Source organism: Beta vulgaris, chromosome 9 (assembly GCF_026745355.1).
Source record: "Beta vulgaris subsp. vulgaris cultivar EL10 chromosome 9, EL10.2, whole genome shotgun sequence".
NCBI classification, from domain to species: Eukaryota; Viridiplantae; Streptophyta; class Magnoliopsida; order Caryophyllales; family Amaranthaceae; genus Beta; species Beta vulgaris.
In genome coordinates this window covers 33140682-33147840 of record NC_079210.1, presented here as the reverse complement: position 1 = coordinate 33147840, position 7159 = coordinate 33140682, and the positions used below count along the sequence as shown (strand labels likewise).

The following is a 7159-nucleotide window of genomic DNA, read 5'->3' as shown; positions in this document are numbered from 1 at the left end:
AGTGTATGGTAATAAGAAACAAGTGTATGTTAACATAAAACAGGTGCATTGTAATAACAAAATACAAGTGTGTTATAAGGATAAGAGTAAAATAAATATTGTATGAAATTATATCAAAATGGATGTCTATTTGTAGAGAATATAAATATATAAATATTGGTATATTTTTTATTTTTTTCTAAAATATATTTCTTGAGATATACAGGTTTAAAAATTGCAAAAAGTAATTTATTTTGGATAAACAATATTGTGACATGTGTGCTAATTACATGTTGACACATGGATGCTAGCTTTTTTTTTTTTCTCTGCCAAATTCCTTCCCACTCCTCTATTTGCTTTTGAGTCCTCCTATTGACAAATTAAAACGCTAGCTGCTAGCGTTTTATCACAGCTCCTCTAATTTCTAATGCAAGATGTGATGTTTGTACTCATCATCAAGGAGTGTTAGTGGATCCGATTGCTAAGTGTACTAATTCCCAGGTGGTATTAATATCCATCAAAGTATAAAACTATAAACAAAGGGGTTTAGTTTTAATCTAAAAGGAGTTAGTACATTTGGAGGAGCATAGATTTCAACAGGTGATATGATTGCATATTATTCATGTTATATGGAAATTGTTTGTAAGTTTTTATTTCCAAGAAATGAAAATATGGTTATTGATAATGCACACCAACTGTTCAACAAAAGTTCTCAATGAGTAAAGATCGAGAGGGAAATAATGGAACACGAGTAGGTTGCTAACACTAGGGAAAAAAAAAGGAAGGGTTGCGGAGGAAGGGTTGTGCATTTCTTCAAAAGCGCAACCCTTCTTAAAAAAATTTGAAATAAAAAAATCGCGGGCTTTCAAATATTGAGCGGGCTTCAAATATATTATCCCTCATTCTCTCTCCTCTCTCACGTCCCTCATCCATTTTCCTCCTTCTCTCTCCTCTCTCACGACCCTCCTCCCTTTCCTCCTTCTCTCTCATACTTTCTTCTCTCTCAAAAACTCCCAGAAAATGCGACAAACGCGACAAAAAGCCTGAAATGATTTGCACGAATCATGCCGACGGAGTCCGATTGCCTATTGTGATACCTTTTCGGAAGCGGAACGATCCAACGAGTCAAACTCACTGTTATGCTGTGACGTTTAGGCTTTTTAAGCCATTCGAGTTCGTTTAAGGCTCCAAATAGCCATTTTAAGTTTTTCCGAATTTTTTTCCTTAATTATGTATTAGGGTTTTGTTTTATGTATTTAAACATTATTAGGTTAATGTTTGGAGGTAGTTCTTGTATTTTCAGATCTTTAATTTCTTAATCTTTGTTTTGATTAATGTTCTTGTATACTTCTCTTTGTTTGATTAATGTTCTTGTATACTTCTCTTTGTTTTGATTATTGTTCTTGTATACTTCTCTTTGTTTTGATTAATGTTCTTGTATTTTCATCTTCGTTTTGTTTAATGTTTTTGTATTTTCATCTTTGTTTTGATTAATGTTCATGTATTTTCAGATCTATAATTTCTTCTCTTCTGTATATTAGTTTTTGTTCCTTTTTTTCATTTTCGTTTCGTTTCTCTTCTCTTCTATATAATTTCAGATTATGATTAAAAAAATGTCAAAAAAAAAAAAATTTTTTTTTGGTAGGAAGGGCTGCGCTTTTCTAGCGCAGCCCTACTTAAAAGTGAAGGGCTGCTATTGAAAGGGATGTTGTCAAAAAGCGCAGCCCTACAGGCTATTTTCAGCGCAACCCTTCTTCATTTTTCCACTAGTGTAAAGTAATTCCGACACATTCAGGGAAGTGTCTCTCTAATTTCCTTATTGTCTGACTTCTAATTTCACGTAAATTATTTAGTGTGCCCCCTTGCTTTATATAATGTTTACTTTTGGTGAATTGTTAGTCTTTGTGGGGGATTGAGTTAGAAGTTGAGACACTTAAGCAAACAAACGGGAGTTGGAGGAGTGACAAACATGTGGAGTTCATAATACCTTTAGCAAGCCAGCTTAGCGAAAGGGAAGTTCCAAATTTTTCTTATGGCTAATGTCCCAAGTTCAGCTTATTTGCATAATCTATTTTATGTGGCCCATTGTTTGGTATGTAATATATACATGCGTTTTGGCAATTGTTGTGCCTCTTGAGGAATAAATAAATGTTTGGGACTGGCTAGTTAGTTAGTTAGCCTCATTGGGAGTGAGGGGGAGGAAGGGAACTTCCATGTGATTTAATATATTTCGGAACTCTTATTCTTTTTTTCTTGAGCTGTGAATTATGTACTTCTCTCGTTGTATTTTATATGTTGTACACGTGTCGTACATTTGGCGATTTAGAGTTGCTTTGGAAAAGAACTCTTGTAGAGTTCAAATTTGTTGACCTTGTTTAGTCATATGGACTTTGTATTGGTTGAATGACCTTTTGATTTATTAGTTGCAACTCTAGTGCTAAGTCGTGTCTCAGAGTAACCTCATAGTTGTGTCTATTAGAGTTATTGAATTATTTGAGCTAATTCTTGAGGACTTAGCTTCTTTGGCAAACTTTCAGTAATAATTGGTGAATACTTTCATGTTTCATGTATTGATTGATTAGAAGCTAGCATTCCTTGTGTCAAGGGTCTAGGTGAGACCATTTGCGGCTTCATGTTTGAAAGCAGAAGTTTACTGTGTATGTGGTTTTGTGCCAAGAGAGTAAGATCATTCAAGGCTAAATTAACATGAGTATTCCTTAAGATTCTTACTGACCATCTTTGGGTATCATCTCCTATGTGGGGGCCTGTGGGTGACTTATTTTCAGTTGTTAGAGTTTTGTGTTAGATAAGCTCGTGAGTAATTAGCTATGCTCCAATGTTTGTCAAAGGAAGTTGTGGAAGTAACTTGGATTGTTCGTTTTATGGGGTTTTTCTAACTATGGTTGTTGGATTCTTCCTTTCATGTGCACTATAGTTGGTGAATAGATCAACTAAGGAGTAACATAGATGGAGTTCTTAAACTAGATTTGTCCTAGTGTTTCAGTGCTTTCTTGGTTAGAAATGTACTAGTGTCTTGGTGAAATCATGGTCAGTATTAAGGAAGTGATGGACTAGTATTCCAATTTTGTTAAGAGGTCATGAGTCTCTTTTAGTGCTAGTTTATGAAAGAAGCCATATTAGTACTCGATGAGTACTTTTTGATTTATTATCTTGGGATGTGTCAACCTTGCCTAATCTAATTTGTAGGGTCATAGGTAGTAAGGTTCACTTTTATAAGTGTGTTGAAAGGTGAAAGCTAAGTAGAGTGGCTAAGGGAAAGAGGGTTCACTATCGTGTTGGTGTTAACCACTTGCTTTCTCTCTCTAGTAATTATATTTGTATTATCTTCTAGTTGATTGCCTTTTATCCTTTGGTATTTGATAGTGGATTAGCATTCTGGTGTGGCTATTCAAATGTGCAAGTGAGAGGTAGATGAACTCTATTATGTGTGTCTGCTTGTAAGGAACGCAAGATGAGTACATTTGAAAAGGTCATTATGGGTTCAGTTATAGAGACCTAATTGATGGTGTGAGAAGTTTTATTGAACTATTCTTCTCTTTGGCTATGTTAACCTCATGCATGTGTGTATTGTATGTGATCGACTTTGATAGTGTTCATTTGCCTATGGTTAATACATTGTTGCTTAACAAATATTTAAATGCCTGAAAATTAGCAGGACAGGAAGCTGAGTGGATAAAGGGTTTGGTTCTTGATATTCCACTGTGGTGTAAGCCAGCTCCATCAGTTTCTATGCGTTGTGATTCATAAGCAACAATTACGGTAGCGAATAATCTAGCCTATAATGAAAGAGAAGGCATTTTCGCTTAAGGAATGCTATTGTGAGAAATCTAATTAGAAAAATGTGACTCGAGTATATATAAAGTTGGAGAGTAATATTGTTGATCCTCTCACCAAAGGCCTTTGGAGAAAATTGGTGCTAGAGTTAGCACAAGGAATGGGTTTAAAGCCTATTGTGGAGTGAATTGTGATGGATACCCTTCTTAGGAATTCCTAAGTTCAAAGGGTCAAACGAAATCACAAAAGAACTCAAGTTATTGTGTACTACTACCATTCCTATTAAAAGTGATGTAGTATTTAGTTTTAATCTACTGTACTATGTGTAAGGTTGAGCATAGAGCTCTTAATTAATAAGTTCATAGCCTTATTTGAGGTGGTTTGTGGCAGTACAAACTTGATGAACTTACCTTGTGAATGTGGGGGTTACGCCCAATCCCCTATGAGAGTCCGAAAGGCTTAGGCTCTCTAGAGCATTCACGAGAATCCAGGCTAATTGGGGGCACCTATATTATATTGCGAGAACTCTTCTTGATTTGAAAAAGGTTGAGTGCGCAACTATGCTTTGCTAACTTCGTGAAAGGTTCATAGAGAAATCTACCTCTTATGACAGTAAGACATATTTGTATGCACTGAGTGTTAATTCAAGTCCATAAGACATTGATACTTCAAAACTTAGTATCTATTGCCCAGATATCATCTGTTTTCAGCCCTGTTTCTTTCTATTTTCTTCTTTTGAATCATGTGGGGGATTGTTGGAGTTTATAAGAAGTTTTTTTAGAAACTCAAAAGTTTGCTTCAAAAGAATGTGAAGAGTCTCTTGTCCCACATTGAAAGAATAAAAAAGGAACTGTAAAGGTTTATAACCATTACTCTTCCTCTACCCTTTGAGTTGTGTAGCAATGAGGCTTTTAGTGGGTATGTGGTGATTGGAGTTACCACACGCGCGCCACCCGGACCTGGCCATGGGCCTTGGGCTTTGGAATTTGGGGAATAAACTTAACTTAACTAAATTTTTGGGTCATCATTTTGTCAGTTTTATGACCGTTTTAATCCAGTATTAAGTTATCGTTTTTCCCCTTAATCTCTCCCTTAATGTGACAGTTTCCTTTATTCTCTCCATAACTGCTGCCATGATTCTCCCCACTAAGTGACCATTTTTCCCCACATTTTCAACCACCTTCTTGTTTCATCTCTCTATAAATACTGGGGTAAATTATTTCATGGGGACACAGGAAAATACGAAACACTTTCTTCTTCTCTGCTTTCTTTCTCCTCTAAAATTCTGGGCAATATTCAAGAGCGTTCTCAATCTGTTTTTCCATCAACACTGGAAACACATACAGAAACCGTGTATCCCTGGAGGTTGATTGCTACGAGTCCGTGTGTTGTTATGGGCTAAATTCAACTTTGGGGCAGTGATCTTTTCACGCCACGGTTATCAGATATGTTAAATTTTATTGTTACCAGTTTTCGTTCCTACAGTTCTTTCCCTTTACTGAACAAGATCTCAATTGCAGATAGTGTTTTTCGTTGAGGAAGAAACTGTCAATACCAGTAAGATTCTTACCTACGATTGGAGTCGTCAATCAAAACAAGGGACCACTCCAAAACCGAATTTCTGGGATCATACCTGCCAAAGAAAAAACCCACAAACATGATTTTCCAGTACTACTAATTAAAAATATAGCAGCATATTGGTTAAACCATAGAAGGAACGGAAATCAAACTAAGATGCTAATTATTTCAGTTTCTTCAACAGAGTGGGGGTACATACTCAAACAACGCATATTTACAATAAGCACCAACACAAGTAGAGAGCCAATTCATCCCGTAGTAGGACAGGATACTCAGTTTAAATGTTGATCTCATGCTTGACATCTTTTACAAAGCTTTAAAGAATGTAGAATACTAAAATTAATCGCTTTTACTCACTTCTAGTCCCCTTCAATTTGCGTCACATTTGGAGCCTTTCTAAGAGCAGGGAGGGGTACAGAGACAACTACATTTTGTAGATCAAACATTGACAAAGCTTCATACTCAATGATGACATAGGTGTCACTTCCAGAGACAGAAGGCCAACAATTGACTACCAAATAAAAGAAATTGTGAGAAGATGAAAAATACGAAACTAAAAACCCGATAATCAGCATACGACACATATAAACTATGCAGGGCATTACACTCAATTGTCAATGCAACAACTGATTCATCTGTGCTCTGCATTCTCCATCTTGGAAGCCCAACACCATCTCCTTGGCCACTGGGGAAAGGCCTGTTAGGATCTTTTAGACCCACTATACTTTCATTTGTATACAACTCCTTGTTGATGTTAGGATTCGTTTTGAACAAGACACTAGGATTACCATCAGACTCAACTTGCGTGTTACATAGCAGAAATACGATCAGTAACAAAGTGCCTATTCCTGTTAGTTATATCACAATAATTGTCGAGATCACATTTCCCTTCTCAATAAAGTTTTGTGGAAGTGATCACAGTCATAGCAAAGCAACTTTTAAGGAAATGTCATGATAATTGGAATTTGGATGTCAGTTAACATGTTTTTAAGTATTTTGAATTACAAGTCAAACACAGCTGTGATTTCAACTTGTCAAGCTATTCAGCAAGGCACCCAATGATTCTCTCAGCTTGCTCATTGAATGTTGAAATCTATGCTTCACCACTTGCATCCGAGACTTTCGGTACCATGATGTATCTAAATTGCGAAAGGTAGACGGTTAGGATCATAAAGGTTAAGAAAAAACTAAAAAGTTAACTGATTGTAAATAATCTCATATTTTGCTTTTATCCTGACCTTAAGTTACATTCATCATCATTCTTCTAGCATCCTTCACACCAATATCTAGATCCAATAGCTTCAATAACCTTTTTTTTGCATGTCTTACATGCCTGATGGCCGACACATTTCCTGATCAGGCTTAATCAAGCTGATGTATGCTTTTAAGTTGAAGAACATAGGCTGCTAGGACATAAAACAAATGAGATTCACATTTTTTTCTTACTTACTACTTGTCATTAGCATTAGAGTGATGGTCATTTTATTACCTTGTCATCGCCTAAAGATGGGTTGCTTGTGATGTGTGAAATAGAAACTCTGTCAGAATCATCGACCTCCCTGCACTATTAGATAAAGGGTTCATACCATCGCCCACATATGCAACGTGTTCTGAAAAGAAAGAGAGAACGTAACAAGGATAGAGAAACTATAGAGAGTGAAATTGTCAGTTATCTTATTAAAGAGGCAAAGGAGCTAATATATATGTACAAGTTAAGGGTGTCATGGACATCTGTTACCGTCTTATTCGAAGGCCTCGGAAGGTAACATGCCCCCGGCTAGCAAGCCCGAAAGGGGTGCTGACGGGT

At 36.3% G+C, this 7159-nt stretch overlaps 1 long non-coding RNA gene across 1 annotated transcript; it reads right to left on the bottom strand.

Moving 5' to 3' along the window:
- Positions 1–6204: 6204 nt before the first annotated feature.
- Positions 6205–6919, bottom strand: LOC130590000 (uncharacterized). Its single transcript, XR_008967565.1, has 3 exons — positions 6842–6919; positions 6591–6755; positions 6205–6491 (listed from the first exon to the last, which is right to left on the bottom strand). It is a non-coding gene; the product is annotated as an uncharacterized LOC130590000 (long non-coding RNA).
- Between the last annotated feature and the right edge of the window lie 240 nt (positions 6920–7159).